Source organism: Rosa rugosa, chromosome 4 (genome assembly GCF_958449725.1).
Source record: "Rosa rugosa chromosome 4, drRosRugo1.1, whole genome shotgun sequence".
Lineage (NCBI taxonomy): Eukaryota > Viridiplantae > Streptophyta > Magnoliopsida > Rosales > Rosaceae > Rosa > Rosa rugosa.
The window spans coordinates 2,399,969-2,424,081 of NC_084823.1; the positions used below are offsets into that span (position 1 = coordinate 2,399,969).

At 39.1% G+C, this 24,113-nt stretch overlaps 2 long non-coding RNA genes across 2 annotated transcripts; both read right to left on the minus strand.

The window, feature by feature from the left end:
• Positions 1–1,752: 1,752 nt before the first annotated feature.
• On the minus strand, positions 1,753–4,148 carry LOC133706965 (uncharacterized). The gene is made up of 3 exons (XR_009844840.1): positions 3,570–4,148; positions 2,788–2,864; positions 1,753–1,970 (listed from the first exon to the last, which is right to left on the minus strand). It is a non-coding gene; the product is annotated as an uncharacterized LOC133706965 (long non-coding RNA).
• A 4,712-nt stretch (positions 4,149–8,860) lies between these two features.
• LOC133706976 (uncharacterized) lies at positions 8,861–11,051 on the minus strand. The gene is made up of 3 exons (XR_009844848.1): positions 10,768–11,051; positions 9,896–9,972; positions 8,861–9,078 (listed from the first exon to the last, which is right to left on the minus strand). It is a non-coding gene; the product is annotated as an uncharacterized LOC133706976 (long non-coding RNA).
• Positions 11,052–24,113: the final 13,062 nt, after the last annotated feature.

Sequence of the window (24,113 nt, forward strand, 5' to 3'; positions counted from 1 at the left end):
GTTTGTTTTTCGGTTTGCAGGAAGAAGAAACTCGTGCAGATGCCGGTCTGGACGAGGGCGCGGGGGCGCTGGGGCTGGGCATGGGCGCCGGGGCGGGGCTGGGACCGGTGCAGGAGACGAGCGGATCCCGGCTGGCCAATCCGAGCGTTGGCGGAGGCGCTGCTGCAGATGGGCTGGCCGCGTGGGTAGGAGGACGGACTAGGCTGGAGCAGGGCTGCTGGCCGGTTTGGATCGGTGCTGTGATGGAATTTGGTTGAGGCCGGCTGGAATGGTGGGTCAGCCGGTGTTGCAGGCTCAGGGGGCGGTCTGGGCGAGTAGGAGGTGGCTGCGCAGGCGGTGGCTAGTCCGTCTGAAACACCAAATGAGATTATCCATGTACTTGATCGGAGTAAGGTAATGAAACACCTGAGTCTGAAACTCATCTATTGTTTTTTAAATATTTTTATTATGGTCTATCTTATGCAATAACTAGTTCCTTGCTCTTTGTTATCAGGCGACGAGTGCAGTTCAAAGCATATTCCTCCAATGTCCAATAGAAGACGACGTTGTTCACTCCAATACTTTGAAACAAGAAATGCCACAAAAAAGAATTGAAGCAGTCTTATCCTTGCATCTAATTCAGCTTCTGTGTGGAAACTTGTCAATTCTCTACCGAAGCAGCTGTTCCAGGTGACCCTGACGATTTCTCAGTGGCCACGGGGGATTTCTTACTGCCAGGCCCTATAGAGACTTTAACCATTGCTGGTCTTAGAAGTCTACCTCCAAGTAAAAAGCCACGGCGAATCTCTTGAATGACAATCCCCTCAGGAAATTCTTGAGACTCTTCTCTTGCAATAGCTTCATGCACCTGTAACCAAAAGTTGAATACTTGAAATAGGTTTAAGAAATTTATGAAGCTCAAATTAATTGGTGGCAGGAACAAAAGCACAAACATAAAAAAGAAGCTACATATTGTCTGATGTCTGTTGGTCATCAGACATCATAATATCCTCAATCCAAGAGAAGATATACTGCCATTGAACCTAAATCAATAAGCAAACCAATAAATATGGGGTACACGGGTCCAGGCTATATTTGGACAGATCATTTAGTGGGAAAATCAATTTCAAAGGCTGATGTAACCCAGTTAACTTCTACATTTGATTTTTAATGGGAACTGCAAACTTAAAATCACTAACTATGAAACGGAGAAAACCCAACTCCAACCGATAACCTCCTAAGTAGCCAGGCAGAATTTTCATTAAAGGCTGTGGATTACAGAAAACTTGGCCACTCCTTTAAGGTGTTATTTTCAAGAATAAAGGGCCAAGTTTTCTGCTCAACAACCTAAATCTATAGTGCTTGTAAAAGGAGTGGCTTTTTTTATTCTTGAAAATAACACCTTAAAATAACACTTTGGGCATAGTTTTGGGTGTTTAGCAGTGGATAGTAGTTTGGATGTTTAACAGGAGCTGTTATGCCATCTGTTCGGTTTCATTTTTATGCTTTATTCTTAAAATTGACTCAAGTATATTCATCTTTTGCACATTTCTTGCAATGCGGTAACGCAATTATTTCATTGTATCCGCACAGCCATACCAAACAGTCATAGTGGCAAAGTCAATTCATTATTTTGCGATACATCATGTGTAGGGCTTGTTTGTTCATTTATAATTGTATTTGTTCATTTCAAGGTCTCTAATATGTCACGCCCCGGATTTTGAATAATAAATTCAAATCCGAAACATGAATTAAACCACTTAATCAAATAAACGTTCTGAATTTTTTTCTCAATATAACCTCACCACACGGTACACAAACTCCAAATCTCGAAACCTCGAGTTCATTATTACAATTCACTCTCACAAGCAATATTGTAAAGCTCTAAATGAGCATAATACACCTCACAAAGTAATTTAGATCGACACAATTGCAGCTACTCTACGCAGCTCGATCTCCATCCTGATTCTCTTGACCTGTAGTAGTACCCGCTACACAATTTGAATAGTGTACCGGGATTGCAACAACACCAAACCCGGTAAGCTTTTGACAGCTAGTATGAGTAAACAAGAAAGAACTGTGATTTATTAAATTACAAGACCACCACAAACCCACGTTACTTTCTCACTCTCATATATATATATATATAGACACTTATGAATTACTCTCAATTTCCCTCATAAGGTCACTCACTCTCATATATATATATATATAGACACTTATGAGTTACTCTCAATTTCGCTCATAAGATTTCCCAGACAGACTCATATATATATATATAGACCCTTATGAGTTACTCTCAATTTCCCTCATAAGGTTACCACATATATATAGACACTTATGAGTTACTCTCAATTTCACTCATAAGGTCACTCCACATTTGGCAGACAGACTAGAGCTCTAACTGAACGTAACCACTCGTCCGGCCACAGACGTGATTACGATTTAATACTATTAATAACCACCAGCCCGGTACGAGAGCGTGATTCACTAATAGATGCCATGGTCACCTAGTGACCTAGTGATCTCCACAGATCACAACAATTTATTGTTCCTCAACAATAAAACTCAACACCTCTCACAATATATTGTTTCTCAACAATAAACTCAATACCTCTCACAATATATTGTTTCTCAACAATAACTCAACACAACTCCAACAATACATATTATTTCACGTAAATAATATATATATAGACATTCACACAGGAATGCCTATTAATACCAACTATAGTTCATATGATTGCAATAAAATAACGTAATTAAATGTATTGGGTTCGTAATATGAACCACGTGAGGTTTACTCACCTCGATAATCCCGCTGCGTCTTCAATTCAGCTCAAAATACGATCCACAATCGTCCACCAACTCAAACCGTCAATCACCTAGTCAGATACGATCTTAACTTAGCAATCATTCATAAACCACACATATACGGAAATCCAACGGTCGGATTCTAATTTAATGATGATCCAACGGTCAGATCGAATTTATATGATGATCCAACGGTCGGATCCTCACGGATCGCCCTTAGGATCATCCTCCAAAATTATCACGAAGATCCAACGATCGGATCTTCCTGAATCGTCCTTACAAACATCTCCACAAAATTTATACGAAAATCCGACGGACGGATTCTCACGAATCGCCTCCCTAATCACTGTTTTGCATTTATACGAAGATCCAACGGTCGGATCTTCACCCATGACCACACAAAGCCACTGGGACAGTCATAAGATCATCATATCAAAACTACAAGTCCATCTGACGGTCCTAACTTCACAAATCACAAATCTAACGATCAAAATCGATCGAAACTTAAAAATTCATAACTTAATCGTACGATCTCCAAAAATTATGAATTATATATGCACACGATCGTATCGACACGTAGAACACAAAAATGGACAGAAGCTGCCCTTGGAGTGGCCGGAGGTCGCCGGAAACCACCATCACAGTGGCGGCGCCGCCGCCCATCTAAAGTCAAAATTTGATAAAACTCACAACATGAAAGTCCTTCATCTCAACTCCAATTTCACTTTTCATAACTACGACAAAGTCAGATTATAAGCCAAAAGATTGAATTTTACCTTGGAAGTCGACGGATCCGATGAACCCTAGTTTCAAAACTCCAAAATTCGATCACCCCGGATCAAATCGCTGCAAGCCTTCTTGGGGATAGCTTCTACTTCCTCTGGGCTAGAAAAGCCCTCAAAGAACTCGAGCTATAGTGGCCGGAGCTGGGAGAACCAAGGTGGCGAAGGAAGACGATTTCCAGCTCGGGCTGTGCGGCTTCTCGGTCTTCTAGCGGCCACCACGATGGTTATCTCAAGTCGATGTCTTCTGGAAAGTTGTAGAAAACTTCACGGTGAGAAAAATTTCTTTTGAAATCAGGTCGATCGGAGGCCTGTAGAGGAAGATATGGCCAGACAAAGTAGAGCCCAGAAAAAGTGGGGAAGAGCGATTTCGTCTCCGACGAGGCTCTCTTCTCGACCTTGTAGAGGCTCATACAGCTCGTATTTCACTTCGATTTCTTCTACAAACTCGTAAAGGGGGTCGAGACCAGAAAACCCCACTTTTTTTCACATCAATCGGTGGCCGGATGAGGAAGAACGAAGGTGACGAAGGGAGGGGGTCGCGGCTGGGCTCGGGAGAGAAATGGGGAGAAATTTCTGGAGTTCCAGAAATTCTGTCCTCATTTGCAATATTCGGATTTTTTTTTCATATTTATAGAAAATCCCAATTTTCAAATATTCGTAACTTATTCATACGAACTCCGAATATTGCGTTCCATATGTCCACGAACTCGTATCGACGTGTTCTACAACTTTCATGAAGGAAGTTTTCCCAATTTCCCAATGTATAAAAAGTCACTTTTTGAGACCCCCTAAATAACGTTAGTTTTCAAAAATTAATCGTTCGAACTAATTCCACAACTTCTCCGAGCCTCGTACTCGCTCCCACTATCGTGAAATCATTTCTAAAAATCCACGGAATTTAATTTGGATTTTTCGGGGTATTACAATCTACCCTCCTTAAAGAAATTTCGTCCCGAAATTTAAGCGCAAGTTAATTGCTCTCGATTACGGTTAACCTAACCATCGAATCTCCATCTTTCCCAAAACTGTAGTAATCTACAAAGCCACAGCCCTTTGTATAAAAATACATTCCTATGGCCACTAAATCCTTTCATCACAAACGTAAACTCACACAACAAGAATTCACAAATGAAATCCTCATTCCCACTTAAGTCATCAACATGACATTCCTTCACCGCATCATTTCTCAAAATTACAACACAACAATTGCCTCAACACAACAATATAGCTGTTTTCTCACTGATCGTCATCCTTAACAGGCATACAATCACAATAAACACTCCCACAAAGCGTTTCGCTACTCAATTAGCATCACTCAAAACAAATCATTCTCAAAAGCACGCCAATAAAACATGTCACCCAGTGATGATGACTTGGGCTTGCTCAATCCTTGGGCTAAGCATTAGGGCTGGCCAATTGGGCCGAAGGAACCGAACCATCCACATTTCGAACCGGCCCGAACCAATTTGGGTTTAACATTTGGGCCTACCATTCGGGCCGAACAATTGGACTTAACATTTGGGCCTACCATTCGGGCCGAACAATTGGGCTTACTATTTGGGCCTACCAATTGGCCGAACAATTGGGCTTACTATTTGGGCCTACCAATCGGCCCACCAACTTTCAGCTCGACTACGGTATGAAATTGTACATACCATAGGTATACCGTATGTATGTATGCATACCGTATAGACCGTATGTACATATGTATACCGTACAAACTGTATATACGTATGCATACCATACAGACCGTATATATGTATGTATACCGTACATACCGTATATGCGTCCGTATATCAAGCATATACGAGATCCAAAAATATTTGTAGGAGGTAAGGTTCGAACTCCCGACCTCGAACACGAAGGTTTTGCTCCCAACCACTGAAGCAAGAGCTGCCTTCATTAATATATGCTCACGTGTTATATTTATTATGTCATAAGCGACATAAATAAAATAACGGGGGAGGCAAGGTTCGAAACCTTAACCTGCTGCACGAAACATTTGTCCCCAACCACTGGAGCACAAGCTGTGCTTAATATAATGTGTACAAATGTTATACTTATTATGTCATAAGCGAACATAATAAAAATAAACGAGAGGCAAGGTTCGAACCTCGGACCTCTAGCACAAAGGTACAGCCTTCAGCCACTCGAGCACAAGCTGCTCTCGTTGTTATCCATACCATTCCTTTTATTTAACCCAAGCCGTTCTCAAACTGTTTCAACAAACCGGCCCAAAACACCCAAAACTGTTGTAGAAATCCGGCCCACTAATTTTTCACCCAAAACTATTCAGAAACTCGGCCCATCGGGCCTCCACCCACAACTACAGTGTGAGCCTTGATCATAGACAAGCCCAAGTACGGCCCACCTGCCACGGCTTATCCCTTCCGTGATTTAAGGCAATCAGAATCACTTTCGGCTAAAGCTGTCTGCCACAGCGCCTCGAGATTCGGCCTGTCCTCTTACGCGCTCAACACGCGCCAACAGCTTTTCTGGGTTTCTGGGCGACTTTAATCCAACGCGTGGATTCAAATTCTGAGATCGTTCATCCAACGGTGGAGATCTGTTCACCTTGTTCTATAAATAGGTGCATTCTGGAGAAAAACTGTTCACACGAAAGAAAAGAAATTTCTCCAGAGTTTTAGCCTTTCTCTCTCAAACTCTTCAACCTTTCTCTTCTCAAATTTCCAGTCCTTCCCTCACCAATCTTCAATCCTTCTCTCTCAGATCTTCAGCCCTTCTTTCATCTGAGGAGTTCAGATCTCCAACACCACTCTCAACATCATCGTTCTTCAATTTTCACTTCCTCTCAACCCAACACCATGGAACCACGAACTCTGCAACTAATGGAGCTCCAAACCCAGCAACAAATCGAGGATGGAGGAAACAACCAAGCAGCCGGGAGTAGTGCCAACACGGATTTCTGGCGAAGCCGTACCAGGTGGATTCCTACTCCAGATCAAATAAGAATCCTCAAGGATCTTTACTACAACAAGGGAGTTAAGTGCCCAACTACAGAGCACATTCACGAGATCTGTCTCCAGCTGAACCAGTATGGACAGGTTGAGGGCAAGAACATTTACTTTTGGTTCCAGAACGTCAGGGCTCGAGAGAAGCAGATGAAGAGGTGTAATCAGGCTGCTCAAGTGCCCATGGGAACTAGTTCTCCTGGTACTGGTGGATCCATTGATCTCAATTTTGGGTCCACTGGTTCTACTGGTGCTGGTGGATCCATCGACATCAATTTTGGGCCAGCTGGTGGATCCATTGACATCAATTTTGGGTCCACTAGTTCTACTGATGATGGTAGATCCATTGATCTCAACTTTGGTTCCACCGATTCTACTGGTAATGAAGGATTTCTTGATTTAAATTTTGTTTCATATTCTTCCTCACACTTCAACACTAATACCAGTACAACTCTTTTGGCACAACAGGAGGACAAACATCCCTGCAACAACGAGGAGGAGATCACCAGGAGGTTGAAACTCTTCCTCTGTTCCCCGTGCACGGCGAGGACGTCTTTGGTAACCCGAAGACTACTTCCGAGGAAGGTAGCGCTTTTGGTTACTATTCTGGTGGCTCAGGCGGTTACAACAGTGGCTCTAACGTTTCTCTTGAGCTCAGCCTCAATCCATCCGGAGCTGCTGACTAGGCTTAGCATAGCATAGTCCTCGTTTTCCTTTTTGTAATATAAAATCAATAAGATTGCATGCATGTCGTTTCTTCTTTTTGTTAAACCAACAACAATACCAAGGATCAACCTTGGTCACCCAATACTATTTTCAAAACCATTGACAACTCTGCTGCACACATCAATCATAATGATTTATCACAAACAATCAATTAAGTTGCACAGAGGTCTAGCTAGCATCCTCTGAGTCAAACCAAACACAAACAATTTCGTCGTTAGAATTAGGGTTTAATAAAGCTAAACACATCCTGAGTTAGCTAGGAAAAACCCACATCCTTAGAGTTACCCATACAAATCTTATAAAATCTCAACCATTTCCTCTATTAATTGCTCCATTAAACTTACCACAATTCATACCCTATGAATTTACGATTTAGAAACCGAATCAAACTCCATATCGCATAGTAATTCACTTGAACCACTATGGATACCCAACAATGTCACTACAATCAATACCCAAAATTGCACTTAACCATTTCTCCTAAAATCCATCACCACAGAAACACACCCTCATCTAATAACATTTACAGAGAGTTGACTCTAAATCTCCCCATTATTTACCGACCAAGATCAAACTCCATTTCAAAACTTTAAGTGTCCCGCCTACTTAAACTTAAAACACAAACAACCTCAAATTCACTTCAGTCCAACTCCATACTACGATCCAAAACTTAAGAAAACTAGTTCACAAAATCAATTTCCTTCACTTAAATAAAACTATGTCCACAAGTCATAGTCAGGTCAACAGACCAAGGTGTCCAAACGGAGAATTTCCAATCCAGTTGTCTTTGTGAACGCAAAATATCAATCAAAAATGATGCTCGCAACATCAACCACGTATACAAAACATGTTCCTCGGATCTCGATTTAAATTTAGAAATACTAAAACTACCACTAGTCCCACTTCAAATAGCCCTTAAGATTTTAGGTACTCGGAGAGAACTCAAATATATAGTCGTTCGTCTCAATCACTCAAACACGAGATCAAACTCCGTTCTCGCACCTCAAACTCTGCTCAACAACTTACAAGCACATGGAAGAATTAACCACAATAATTTCTTCCCTAACCGCAACACTACTCACAACTCCACATGAGTCTAGAATCTATTCAAATGCATCTGTATGTCCAACTTAAGAAGGCAAAATTACTATCAATTAATACTCGTATCCACATCAGATACGAGCATAGGTCCATACCATGCCTTCAACCAAACACTTCTACATACAAAAGGAAACTCATTTCCATAAACAATCCTCACTGACTCATCAGAGTTAAATCCGGAGGTTTCCATTCCTCGAAGATCACAACTCGCGGAAACTAAACTTATTCTAATACGAACTTAGAAGGCAACTCTACCGTCCTACGGACATACACGCTGTCTAGACCCCATACTAAGACATACCCAATGATTATACCAATACCGAAGAGTATATGATGGGGATCCGCTGCAGACGGGCCATCACTCGGGAAGTATTGATTATCACCAAATATGTACCTTACGCTCTGATACCAAACTGTCACGCCCCGGATTTTGAATAATAAATTCAAATCCGAAACATGAATTAAACCACTTAATCAAATAAACGTTCTGAATTTTTTTCTCAATATAACCTCACCACACGGTACACAAACTCCAAATCTCGAAACCTCGAGTTCATTATTACAATTCACTCTCACAAGCAATATTGTAAAGCTCTAAATGAGCATAATACACCTCACAAAGTAATTTAGATCGACACAATTGCAGCTACTCTACGCAGCTCGATCTCCATCCTGATTCTCTTGACCTGTAGTAGTACCCGCTACACAATTTGAATAGTGTACCGGGATTGCAACAACACCAAACCCGGTAAGCTTTTGACAGCTAGTATGAGTAAACAAGAAAGAACTGTGATTTATTAAATTACAAGACCACCACAAACCCACGTTACTTTCTCACTCTCATATATATATATATATAGACACTTATGAATTACTCTCAATTTCCCTCATAAGGTCACTCACTCTCATATATATATATATATAGACACTTATGAGTTACTCTCAATTTCGCTCATAAGATTTCCCAGACAGACTCATATATATATATATAGACCCTTATGAGTTACTCTCAATTTCCCTCATAAGGTTACCACATATATATAGACACTTATGAGTTACTCTCAATTTCACTCATAAGGTCACTCCACATTTGGCAGACAGACTAGAGCTCTAACTGAACGTAACCACTCGTCCGGCCACAGACGTGATTACGATTTAATACTATTAATAACCACCAGCCCGGTACGAGAGCGTGATTCACTAATAGATGCCATGGTCACCTAGTGACCTAGTGATCTCCACAGATCACAACAATTTATTGTTCCTCAACAATAAAACTCAACACCTCTCACAATATATTGTTTCTCAACAATAAACTCAATACCTCTCACAATATATTGTTTCTCAACAATAACTCAACACAACTCCAACAATACATATTATTTCACGTAAATAATATATATATAGACATTCACACAGGAATGCCTATTAATACCAACTATAGTTCATATGATTGCAATAAAATAACGTAATTAAATGTATTGGGTTCGTAATATGAACCACGTGAGGTTTACTCACCTCGATAATCCCGCTGCGTCTTCAATTCAGCTCAAAATACGATCCACAATCGTCCACCAACTCAAACCGTCAATCACCTAGTCAGATACGATCTTAACTTAGCAATCATTCATAAACCACACATATACGGAAATCCAACGGTCGGATTCTAATTTAATGATGATCCAACGGTCAGATCGAATTTATATGATGATCCAACGGTCGGATCCTCACGGATCGCCCTTAGGATCATCCTCCAAAATTATCACGAAGATCCAACGGTCAGATCGAATTTATATGATGATCCAACGGTCGGATCCTCACGGATCGCCCTTAGGATCATCCTCCAAAATTATCACGAAGATCCAACGGTCGGATCTTCCTGAATCGTCCTTACAAACATCTCCACAAAATTTATACGAAAATCCGACGGACGGATTCTCACGAATCGCCTCCCTAATCACTGTTTTGCATTTATACGAAGATCCAACGGTCGGATCTTCGCCCATGACCACACAAAGCCACTGGGACAGTCATAAGATCATCATATCAAAACTACAAGTCCATCTGACGGTCCTAACTTCACAAATCACAAATCTAACGATCAAAATCGATCGAAACTTAAAAATTCATAACTTAATCATACGATCTCCAAAAATTATGAATTATATATGCACACGATCGTATCGACACGTAGAACACAAAAATGGACAGAAGCTGCCCTTGGAGTGGCCGGAGGTCGCCGGAAACCACCATCACAGTGGCGGCGCCGCCGCCCATCTAAAGTCAAAATTTGATAAAACTCACAACATGAAAGTCCTTCATCTCAACTCCAATTTCACTTTTCATAACTACGACAAAGTCAGATTATAAGCCAAAAGATTGAATTTTACCTTGGAAGTCGACGGATCCGATGAACCCTAGTTTCAAAACTCCAAAATTCGATCACCCCGGATCAAATCGCTGCAAGCCTTCTTGGGGATAGCTTCTACTTCCTCTGGGCTAGAAAAGCCCTCAAAGAACTCGAGCTATAGTGGCCGGAGCTGGGAGAACCAAGGTGGCGAAGGAAGACGATTTCCAGCTCGGGCTGTGCGGCTTCTCGGTCTTCTAGCGGCCACCACGATGGTTATCTCAAGTCGATGTCTTCTGGAAAGTTGTAGAAAACTTCACGGTGAGAAAAATTTCTTTTTAAATCAGGTCGATCGGAGGCCTGTAGAGGAAGATATGGCCAGACAAAGTAGAGCCCAGAAAAAGTGGGGAAGAGCGATTTCGTCTCCGACGAGGCTCTCTTCTCGACCTTGTAGAGGCTCATACAGCTCGTATTTCACTTCGATTTCTTCTACAAACTCGTAAAGGGGGTCGAGACCAGAAAATCTCACTTTTTTTCACATCAATCGGTGGCCGGATGAGGAAGAACGAAGGTGACGAAGGGAGGGGGTCGCGGCTGGGCTCGGGAGAGAAATGGGGAGAAATTTCTGGAGTTCCAGAAATTCTGTCCTCATTTGCAATATTCGGATTTTTTTTTCATATTTATAGAAAATCCCAATTTTCAAATATTCGTAACTTATTCATACGAACTCCGAATATTGCGTTCCATATGTCCACGAACTCGTATCGACGCGCTCTACAACTTTTATGAAGGAAGTTTTCCCAATTTCCCAATGTATAAAAAGTCACTTTTTGAGACCCCCTAAATAACGTTAGTTTCCAAAAATTAATCGTTCGAACTAATTCCACAACTTCTCCGAGCCTCGTACTCGCTCCCACTATCGTGAAATCATTTCTAAAAATCCACGGAATTTAATTTGGATTTTTCGGGGTATTACATAATACATCATGTACCTTGCGGACTAACTACTTCGTATGTATTATGAGTTTTATGTCATGAATGGTTCATCCTATTGTGCGCTAGTTTTTCTATCTTCATACTACTTGCACTGGTAGATTTTTCTTGGTTTGAAAAGAAATTCGAAATCATTATTCTAGTTCTGCAATTGAAATTTAATGCTTACATCCAAATGTTGAAGCTTAAACTCTCAAGTTATGGGCAGAACCAAGTTTCATCAACTTGTCATTCATATAGCTCATGTGGGGAATTGGCAGCCACAATGCCATGCAGTCCTTCATGGGGAAATAATATGGAGCTCAAGGAGGTGATGAGATTGAGCAGTGTAATTGAATGGTTGGATGAAGCTGAATTTCAAATGAATAAAGACATGAAATACTTAGAAAGTTTCCATAGCATTCAAAATTAGTAAAAATCATAAAATCCCACGAACAAAGTCTACTGGTAGCATCTTGATCAGAGCTGAGTCTTCTAGTTGTCCCGGTCAGGCATAATTTTAGGTACAGATCATAAAATCCCAAGAACAAAGTAGACTGGTAGCATCTTGTTGGATAATCAAAGCCGAGTCGTACACTAAACAAAGCACACTAATATCAGATTATCAGTAAACGAAAAAAATAACATAGTTAAAATTTTCTTGTTTTGCATGTCAAACCTCTTCAATAGTGTCCGTGTGCTCGTTCAAAAGCTCCTCTTCAATAATAGGCTCCAAGTGCTTGCCCAAAAGCTGGCTGAGAAAAGACAACAAATTAAACACACAACTCCACAAAATTGGGTGAACGAGTAGTATTTTATTAGAGATAGAAAATCAAGATGAGATGAAGTGATTACCTGGGATGGCTAGAATACTCAGCTCTGATCACCATCCAATAGGATAAGGAGGCCTTATTTAACAAATTTATGCAAGTTCAGGCCGTCTTTAAACATGTCATATGTCAATCTCTTGCTTATCAGCATCTCAAATAGCAGGATTTCATAGCTATTGGTGTCACCACTTGTTGACACCTCCATTCCTATGCCATACTCTGAACTTCATTTCCAAATGTACAAAAGAATAAGCATACAGCCTATAAACTATCATGTTTGTGTGCATCCCCCCTCCTAAAGTCCTTGGCTCTTAATGATTAGACTGGGCCAAATGTAGGACCTAGATGCATTCTTTGACAACCCAAAGATCACATTCTAGATCAGTAGATCACCTTCTAGCATATTTATGTATGCAACATGAAAAAGAAGAAAAAGAACAGCAAGCTTTAATAGTTCTAGCAAGCTTTGACAACAGAATAAAAATATAGTTGGATGTCAAATAGGGACATTCATAAACACATTGGGCTTCTCCCAACCTACTATAAAATCCCTCTATAATATCTTATACTCTTCAAATAGCTTCTATCATAATCAGACCCTCAAAATCCATAGTCACAACTGAAATACACCATTTCAGGTTATTAGAAGAAAAAGAAGCTCAAACCTTACTCTTTGATACTTCCAACTACACTCTTGCCAAGTGCAATGACTACTTTCTTCGAGATAACTTCAGTTTTCCACGGCCTTAGATCACAAAAACAAAAAAGAAATAAAATATAAATTAGTAAAAAGAACTATAAATCTAAAACCACCCACCTAGATTGAACAAGACCAATTATACAAAACAGCAAAAAAAAAAATCAATTCGAGTTCAACAAAAACTAATAATCGGATTGAAAACTGAAAATCCTTGAACTTTGACCGGTATCGAATCGAGCACAAGAAGAGGAAGTTTGTGGTGTGTGCAGGAATCGAGGGCCATTGCGTATAAGCAAATAAGAGAAAGAACAATATGGAGAAAGAACAATATGCAAAGTGACTAGCAGTAGCTGACAGGACCAGCACCCGGATTTCACCGTGAAATTCGAAGTGGCCCTGCGGGGTCCACCTTAGAAGAAATTCTTCCAAAAATTTGGCAGAACTTCCCCTAAAATGGACTACCCAAAACCTAGAGAAATGAAATTTACATTTCTAAATCACTCATCCTTATTCTTCTGGAGCCACCTGCTCCCCAAATCACAACTCCAATTTCACAAATATCAGTCTCAACCTAAAAACAATATTAATCTCACAGGTTATCAGAGCAATACTAATCCACTAGGTTACAAAGAAAATAGAAATAGAATGAGTACGCAGAAGCAATGCTGTTGGCTATGCCTCGACTCCATGTACGCCCGACCTCAACTAATTTCGCCTGCAAACTGTGCATTTGAAACCGAAGGGCCCAGGGAAAAATACATAAAAACGTTAGCGTGAGTGGACAAAAATAAATAATTGAAAAGAAAAAGGATTTTATACTTTCCCACATTTATTTCATTAAAAACCCGATGCATGCAACAATTATAAAACATAATTTTTTAAACTCTAAAATCTCGTGGAAACATACCAACCCCGCTGGTTAAGAGAAAATCGGACTAGGCCCTGCTAGTCAAGTAATAATATAAAAGTAGGGGAAGAAGATAGTCATACGAATGAGCCTCCCAGGCTAAAGTACTCTCATATACTCCCGTTATATACCCACATGCCACTATGTGTAGCGATTAGGATACTGGGCTTCAGCATTACTGTCACAAAGACAGTAACCAGCGCCACAAAGGCGAACGGGCTTCGGTGATCCCATCACCTCGCCACAAAGGCGGACGAATCAATGCTAGCAATGATACCAATTGAAGGAATGGATGGATTTCAAAACTTTTTAATTAGTGCGGAATTAGTTTAACAATTAAACTACTAACTAAACATAAAATCCATTCCTTTAACCCATGATCTTGGCTTATTGTGATATGTATATAAACATAGCATGCATAGTAAGGAAGAACAAAGAGGGAGTTTATGTTCTACTCACCCTTGGAGCGTGATTTTAATCCGATCCAAGTGAACCACCAAAGTTCCTCTCCTTGATCTCTCCTTGTGTGTGTTTCCTCCACCTTGAAGCACCTTGAATTAAGAGCTCCTTCTTGTACTCCTTCTTGTGCTTGTAATCTCCTCCTTGATGTAACAAGTAAAGCCACAAAAATATATGGCCTCTAAGGATCTTCACCAAGTGAATCAAGAGATGAAGAAAGATGAAAGAAAAGAAGAAATTATGCAAGTGTTCTTCTTTCCTTTAATTTCTGAAAAATGGACCAAGAGAGAACTCTCTTTCTCTCTCTCTAATCTGAAAATAATAGTGTGGAGACACACTTATTTCTTTGTCCATGCTTTCCCTTTTATATAATAGGAAATAACTCCAATTACTAAAAGAAAAAATATTGACTTTCATAAAGCCAATATTTTGGCTGGTCCATACATGTTATTGGGCACTAAAAATGTGTCTTGGGCTTTCATTTAAATCTCATTTAGTGAAGCCCAAGTCCACACCAAAAACCCGACAATCGTTTAGGCCCAATAGGTTCGGTTTTACCCGAAAATCCTAATTATGTTCAAATAATAAATCTAATTAATTATTTGCTCATAACCAACTCTTGTTTAATCTTCTTCATATACAATCTCAAGGATCCACTTATATGGTGTGCGATCTCTTAGGTTCTAATTAACAAGGCAGTGAAGTTTATAGAAACCATTCTATTTTGTTTACGAATCAAAAACTCCATTTTTGATTCTCCCTTGTTATTAGGATAATAAATGTTTATTAATCCTCGGGGACTTCACAAGTCATGAGTGACGTCTTGCAACATATCATGACTACCCTAGTTAATGTAGAATGACAAAGAACCTATTCAATTGGAATTACAATACAATACGGTCCTTCTCTAACACAATGTTCTAAATCACATCATCGGGGTATGGAATTGATATGTCAATCCCCTAATGTGATTTTCATTCTTATGTGATTCTTAGAATGTGATTAAAAACTCCTTTTTAAATCTCATTCAATGCTTTGGCCAAAGACTCATTGAATCACATCTTTGAACATACACCTTATTTACTTAAGGATAGAGATTCCTTGTTGTACACTCACATGTCTCCATGACCGAATTGATTATACCAATGAATGCATCTATTATATCCATTAAGGGACACAATATTATTGCATCATCAAGAGATAATCCATTCACTCATAAGACAACTATGGTGTCTCAGGTCAAAGGACTAATTTGTATTATTGCAATTTAGAGTTCAAGTTTGACATGTAAGTAAGACTCCATACAAGAACTCTAATGATCGCGTTCAGTGTACTCTTTAAGTTAAGAGCACCCACATACTTGTATTAATGTCTCTACACAAATGACAAGAGACATATCATCCTCCATATTGAGCATACATAGTATGTGCTAGTCTTTCCGGATTATCAATGTCCAAGTGATAATCCTATGACTAGGAACCTTTTAGGATAAGAGTGTGAAAGAGTAAAGGTCTCACATATCTAACTCTTTAGATTACTTTATCTTTAACTCATATTCCTCGGACCTTGTTCAATCAAATATTAAATATAAGCAATGAACAATAAACTTGCCCTTTTGATTAATAATAATTACAATAATAATTACATCAAAATGATTGTTTTAGGACACAATTCCTTCAAATAGTCACCCAAAGTATGACAAAAGAAAATCCGAAAACCACATAAATCCATAAATACATAAGGCTTCCCCAACTCTCGCAAATGAATTTCCAACGACGTGTCCCACACGGCAAGTGTATCTCAAATCAATAGCAAAAATGCGAGAAATAATAATAAATCATAATCTCCATAATTCGAAACAAAACCAATTCCAAAATCATCATCAAGGCATTCCCAATGCCAAATCCGAAAGTCGATAAATAAATAAGAAAGATCAATAAATCAACGGCGTGTCCCACACGTCAAAAATATTCTCGAGTCAATGATGAATAAGCAAGGAAGTTCAATAATGAACTAATATTCCATTTTGGAAAAATACCATGGAAAATACTTTGTTGAAAAACAACATAAATCAAAGTTTCGAATCCGAGCATAACAAAATTAATATCCGAAATTCACAACCGGAATAAATCATAATCACTTCATGAAAATCATTATTGAAAGCAAATCCACGAGATAAACTGAAATCAAATTCCGAAATCAATTCATATGCTCGAAAAGTAATATGTTAATTAAATAAAGCATTAATTCAAGAAAATAAACGCATGCATCATTATTTAAAACAAAAGTCCACTCACTGTACTATTTAGGCGATCACGCAGCCAAGTTCCTTCGTCGAGCAATAGCTCGGTACATCGCCCTGTACACAATTATATTCCGTGAATAACAACTCGGCCATTTAATATGATTCCTAAAATTAAATCCTCATAATCACATCTCCACTTCTTCTCGGACTCAACCCAAATTATACAACTAATACCAATTCGCTAATTTAAAGGTTCCAAGACAGAACCAAGAGATATCCAACGGTCGGATTCTCGTAAATCGATAATCGAAACTCATAATTTTTGAAAATTCATAATACATTCAAAACCTCACAAATCTTCACCAAACTTCAAATATAAGCTCCACAAGATTTATAGGATTTAATTGGGCTAAAACAGAAATTAAAACCCTACTTTACTCGCCTCCACGCGCCACCAACTGTGGCAGCGCGTGGGCCCCACGCGCCGGCGGCCACCACCTCCGATGACCACCAAACTTTGGTAGCAGCACCTACTCGACAGACCCAACAACTTTCTCAACTGAGACAAAGTCAGAAAACAAGTAGAAGTACCTCAACAATTAAGGAGAAGGTTGAACCTGATCGGTGAATAGTAACCCAGAAATTCATCTATTCGATTCTTCCTCCACGCTGCAAATCGTGGCTCAAGGCTAGGGGCAAAATGATCCTTGGCAAAAACCGAACCTTCGACGCCGGTTTGGTGGCCGGAGACGGCCGGAATCGAAAAATATCGGCGTTGACTCAAAACTGCTACAGTGACCATCCTCTTCTTCTCGTTGCTGCACCTTCCACAGTTCAAATTAAGCTACCAAACCAACCCAGAAATGAAGAGAAGGAAGAGAGCTTTCCAACGACAGCTTATGCGTCAAAATCCATCACCGGATGAAGGAGTTATGGCCGGAAGAAGGTGAAGAGGTCGGAGAGGAAGAGAGAATCGGGGAGAGAGAAGAGAGAGAGCTCGGTAAGTTTCCGAAAATGGAAACTTACCACAGTAACTCGGCTATTTATAGACAAATTACTAATTTTCGTTTTTCGCTTATAACTTTCACATACGAGCTCCGATTTTTACGTACCACATATGCACGCGCTCGGTTTAACGTCCTCTACAACTTTCATGAAGAAAGTTTCTTCAAATTTTGACCCGAATGAAAAGTCAACTTTTTAGGGTCACTAAAAGTACTGAAACGACAGTAAAAGTGAAAGTAAAGGTCATTTACCGTCCAAATGACTAGTAAACGGGTAAATTGAGCTATGGGACGTTACAGTAGCACATCAAATAGAATAAATTAACCCACTTAAAGTCCAGATTTTTAGGTGATGTTAGTTCTTCCAGCACATAAGTGATCTACTTACACATTCTGCTTGATTGCATGCGCAAGTGTAGGTGGACAAATGTGATTATATATATTTGTCTTTCTCTATTAACAACACTTTTCTCAGTAATCATTTGTCATTGACAAATTTAAAGCTTACTTCAGAATAGTTGAGCTCAAGCTTAGGTTCGGTATTGTAAACCAAACAAGTCTGAGCAATGCAGTACCAGAGGGAATTTTGGACCTCCTATGAATATCTCAAATATAGACATACAAGAAAACATTGATATGAGAATTCATTGATCACTTGATATAAGGGATAGCATTGAAATATTAAAAAACAAATGCGAAATGTTCAAGAAATCATTATAACCATTCATCTCTTTATATAACCAAACTTGTACCAATTGAATAACAAAAAGTATGGCAAGAGAAAACCTGCTTCTGGGGAGCCAAGTTCGAAATCCGCCTGCACACGCGTTATATTTATTATGTCATAGGCGACATAAATAAAATAAAGGGGGAGGCAAGGTTCGAACCTCTGACCTCTTGTACAAGAGCTTTACTCTTCCACCACTAGAGCACCAGCTGCACTCGTTATTCTCCATGCAACTCCTTTTATTTATTCTATCATAAGCGATAGAATAAAAACAAACTGTCGGTACACTCCACGTGCCACGACACGTCGCTTCCGTGATTTACGGAAAGCAGATCCCTTTCGACGAAAGCTGTCTGCCACAGCGTCTCGAGATTCGCTCGGTCCCCTACACGCTCTCCACGCGCCAACAACTTTTCCGTGTTTTTGGGCGACTTTAATCCAACGCGTAGTTTGAATCTCAGAGATCGTCCATCCAACGGTGGAGATCTGCTCACCTTGTTCTATAAATAGGTGCATTCTGGAGAAAAACTGTTCACACCAAAGAAAAGAAATTTTCCCCAGCCATTCTCTCTCAAACTCTTCAGCCTTCCTCTCGAAACTCAAATCCTTTCTTCATCAATTTCAATCCTTCTCCTCCCGATCTTCTCTTCCATCTGGTAGATTCAATCTCTTCTTTTCTCTGAACTTTCAGATCTCCAACACCCCTTCATCAACCTTAATCCTTCTAAGGTCAATCTCCCACAAACACTCAACAACTTCGTTCTTCAATTTACACTTCCTCTCAACTCATCACCATGGAACCACGAACTCTGCAACTAATGGAGCTACAAACCCAGCAACAAATCGAGGATGTAGGAAACAACCAAGCAGCCGGGAGTAGTGCCAACACGGATTTCTGGCGAAGCTTCGCCGTACCAGGTGGATTCCTACTCCAGATCAAATAAGAATCCTCAAGGATCTTTACTACGACAAGGGAGTTAAGTGCCCAACTACAGAGCACATTCACGAGATCTGTCTCCAGCTGAACCAGTATGGACAGGTTGAGGGCAAGAACATTTACTTTTGGTTCCAGAACGTCAGGGCTCGAGAGAAGCAGATGAAGAGGTGCAATCAGGCTGCTCAAGTGCCCATGGGAACTAGTTCCACTGGTACTGGTGGATCCATTGATATTAATTTTGGGTCCACTAGTCCTACTGGTGCTGGTGGATCCATCGACATCAATTTTGGGCCAGCTGGTGGATCCATTGACATCAATTTTGGGTCCACTAGTTCTACTGGTGCTGGTGGATCCATTGATCTCAATTTTGGGCCATGGGTCGACTGCAGTGTTGACCCGTATTTCTCCTCACCCTTCACTACTAGTACTAGTACTACTTTCTTTGGCAGGAATGAAGAACAAACTTCCATGGAACAACGAGGAGAAGATCACCAGGAGATTGAAACTCTTCCTTTGTTTCCCATGCACGGTGAGGACGTCCTTGGTGGCCTGAAGACTACTTCCGAGGGAGGTAGCGGCTATGGCTACTATTCCGGTGGCTCAGGCGGCTACAACGGTGGCTCTCACGTTTCTCTTGAGCTCAGCCTCAACCCATCCGGAGCTGGTGACTTGGCTTAGTATAGTGTAGTTCCCTTTTTTTTTTTTTTTTTTTTTGTAATGTAATTAAATGTCTAAATCAATAAGACTGAATGTATGTGGTAGTCTTTTCTTTTAAAAACAAACCAACAACGACACCAAGGATCGAACCTTGGTCACCCAATGCTCTTTCAAAACCTTAGCCAACTCTGCTGCACACATCTCTCATATGGATGTATCACAAACAATTATTCAAAACCTAACAATCAATTAAGTCACACAGAGGTCTAGTTAGTATCGTCTGAGTCAAACCAAACACAAACAATTTCGTCGCTAGAATTCAGGGATTAATAAAGCTAAACACTTCCCATTCAGAAACACCTATAGAGCACCAAACTTAACACCTCTTACGCTCGTGATCTTTAGAACTAGAACACTAACATATCCTTCACTGGGCAGGAAGGTACATGTCTCAAAAGAATGCTACAAATTCGCTCCAAGTCATTATCGATAATTCATATCCTTAGTAAAATCACAAAATATGACTAAGTGGGATCATGATCGATTACCTGATAAAATTCATCTCTATAATCAGAGGGTACCACATGAAGCTAAAGATGTTTGGTTCTTTCTAATCTGAAACATGTTTCATAAAGGACATGTAATCATTATCATGGTAGATCAATATAAATGAAACTACAAAATATATATTCACCTTCATTGCATTTACGATGAGAAGAACTCCACATAATATGGAATTGCATGACTATATTAGAATTATCCTTCTCTGCTTCTCCATTTCCAGAAAACCTGAGACCTTCTAGAAGAAGAAGAAAAAATAGCCCCAATATCACCAACTAGAAGAAGTTACATTTAAAAATAAAATAAAATAAAATAAAAAAAGCCAACCAATAGATTTAAAAACTTGCATAAAATCTGGAATTTGTTTTAAGTTGAGTGCAAATTGAATATATTTTAACAGCTTGTCTCCAGTTTGTAACTAAACAAGATTCAACAAGCAGTTGACCCAAAAAAAAAAAAAAAGATTCAACAAGCCAGTTTCTCATTTCAGAAGAAACATTCCAATACACCAGAATACCAAAAACATTCGCTAAAGATTGCATTCCAGCAACAAACCCTAATTAATTAACCAAAAAAAAAAAAAAACTCCACGAATTTTCAAATCTGGTATTCCTCTCCTGTCAATTCCTAAACTCATCAGCACGGCAATCTAAAATTCCTATGGCACTACCAACTCAATAAGCAAACTAATAATCTTCAAGCAACATATATAAGAAATAACAGTAAAACCAAGAGACTTGCATAATAAACTCAAACTAACAATAAAAAAGGGTTCACTGCATTTTCTTCTCTCTTCTTGGCCTGCTTCAATTTCCCAGCAACCAAACATGAGATTTCAAGAAGAGCATCAAAACCAAATAATAATCAAACATAACCAAAACCCGAATCCCATAAATACCCAACATAATTCACCAAAACTAATACATACCGCGTAGTACTGGACATTGAAGGATCGAGTCTAAATTGGTCTGAGATCAAGGGCTTCTTCTGATTCGCCGGCTTCGGCTACAATTGCAACAAAACAGCCTTGATCGATGATCAAGATTTACAAGGTGGAGATGTTCGACGGAGACGGTGGAGTTGCAGATTGGAGGTAGATGAGAATTGGGAAGGGTTTGCTTGAAACGGTGACGCGAGAAAAGGATATTTTATCGCAAAAATTTGTTTATAATCAAAGTACCAATTGTCCAAAAAAATTTCGCGCAAAATTTGGCAAAATATTAAAGTTTGAGCGAAGCGCCGAAATCAGCGCGAAATATTAAAATTTGAGCTTTACCCCCCAAATAACGTTTGAAAGGCCATCTTGGTATTTACAGCCCTCTATACATAATTTCTATGAACGGTTCAGATCAAAATGTGCACAGCAGACGGTCCATATCACATTTTTTGAAAATTATTTTCTAATAAATAATTTATATGGTTTTGACTTTTGAGAGTATCATACATAAATAATTTTTAAAATTCCAAAACTTCTAAAAATCGTAATAAATAGTTCGGGTGTCAGTAAAATCCTCATATGCCATTGTTTATTAGGTATATTACAAAATTATACTTTTCATGAGAACCATTGTGGAGGAAATATAATTTATTAAAATCGACCGATGGATGTTATCATGATAAGAAGATATGATTAAGGTGAAAATTGCAGTTATTTTTGTCATCGTTTGGGTCTCAATCTACTGGGTCAACTCTAAACCCTAGATATCACATAAAACTAAATGCTCATAATCGGTTCTTTGCAATTTATTTTTTTGATTTGTCAGCTCTCATACTCTCGTGAGTATGGGCTATATAAACTAATGTAAAAATTTCTAAAAGTTTATCTCATCTTGGTATAGCTCCCCTTAGCTAGGGAAGTATAAGTGTATAAAGAGTTGACCGCTTTGTTTGATGTCGAATTAATGGCGGCTCGGGTTAATTTTTTTACACAGTAACTATTAATACGCTACAAACAGATGGATAATCCCAAATTTTACTGATTTGCAGTTACAAATATTTAGATTGCACAAAATCCTTATATGCCTAGTAATGTGGTCCAACTTGTTTATTAGGTGTATTACAAAATTATACCTTCCAAGAGCAACATGGTGGAGGAAATATAATTTATCGAAATTGGCTATTGGATGGTATCGTAATAAGAAGATATGGTTATGGTGAAAATTTCAACTATTTTTGTCGTCGTTTAGGTCTCGATATACTATATCAACTCTAAACTTTAAATACCACATAAAAACAATATGCTCATAACCAGTCCTTCGCAATTTATTTTTTTGATCTATCAGGTCTCACTCTCATGGGTATGAGCTATATAAACTAATGTAAATTTTTTAAAAAATTTATCTACTCCTGATATAGCTCCCCTTAGGGAAGTATACGTGTATAAAGAGTTGACCACTTTTTTTGATGTCGAATTGACAGTGGATCAAGTTAATTTTTTTACACAGTAACTATTAATACGCTATAAATAGATGGGTAGTCCCAAATTTACCGATTTTCAGTTACAAAATGCAACAAGATAAGGTCACATGAGTAAACCATATTTGACAACCACAAGGTAAGCTGGAATATGATCGACCATTCTGTACCTTTGTTGTGTAAGTGAACATAGCTCAGGGTGGAGTGTGTAACAATCTTAGAATCCTTGAAATCAGAACACACATAAGAAGAGAAATAGACCAACATATTCGATAGATATTTCTCCTTATAACACCGTGTGGGCACAATTTTTAATTTTTTCTTTTGCCTTTTCACACAACATATAGTTTTTCACAAGAAAACTAAGACTCATGTAATGAGTTTTATGCCAGCAGCTCCCAAGTCAGATGACTTTGGGGTACTAGATGTAACAAGGACATCCCAAAGGACATATCAACTCGAGTCAATAGTTTTACATTCCACCGGGGTGGCCAAACCATTCCCTTTTCTTCCCAATCCTCATATCGTTCGTCACAACCAAGGCCTGTTTACTTTGGGAATAGCATGGCCATGCTCCAAAGTATTGTACCTTTTTAGCGAGGAGCAATAATAACATTTTAACAACTTCGTATGTGTGGACAAAGAACAAGTCAACCAAGAATATTACTTACCACCACAAGAAGTATGTGTGCATGTGATCATACGAAGTAATAGAGAATATATGTTGATCATGTTCGAGATTACACAGTGATGCAAGAACAAATTCAAAGCATGTAAATCATCTCATTACACTCATATTTAAACTCATATTTAAGGAAAGGAGTAGAAACCTTGTCAATCTAAGTTCAAGTGAATCTGTTTAGACACTTCGGGATACAAACCACACATGCAATCCTGATTCTCCAAAAACCAGAAAAATAAAAAATGCAAAAATAAAAAGAGCAATGCACTTATACTACAATGAGATCATACAAT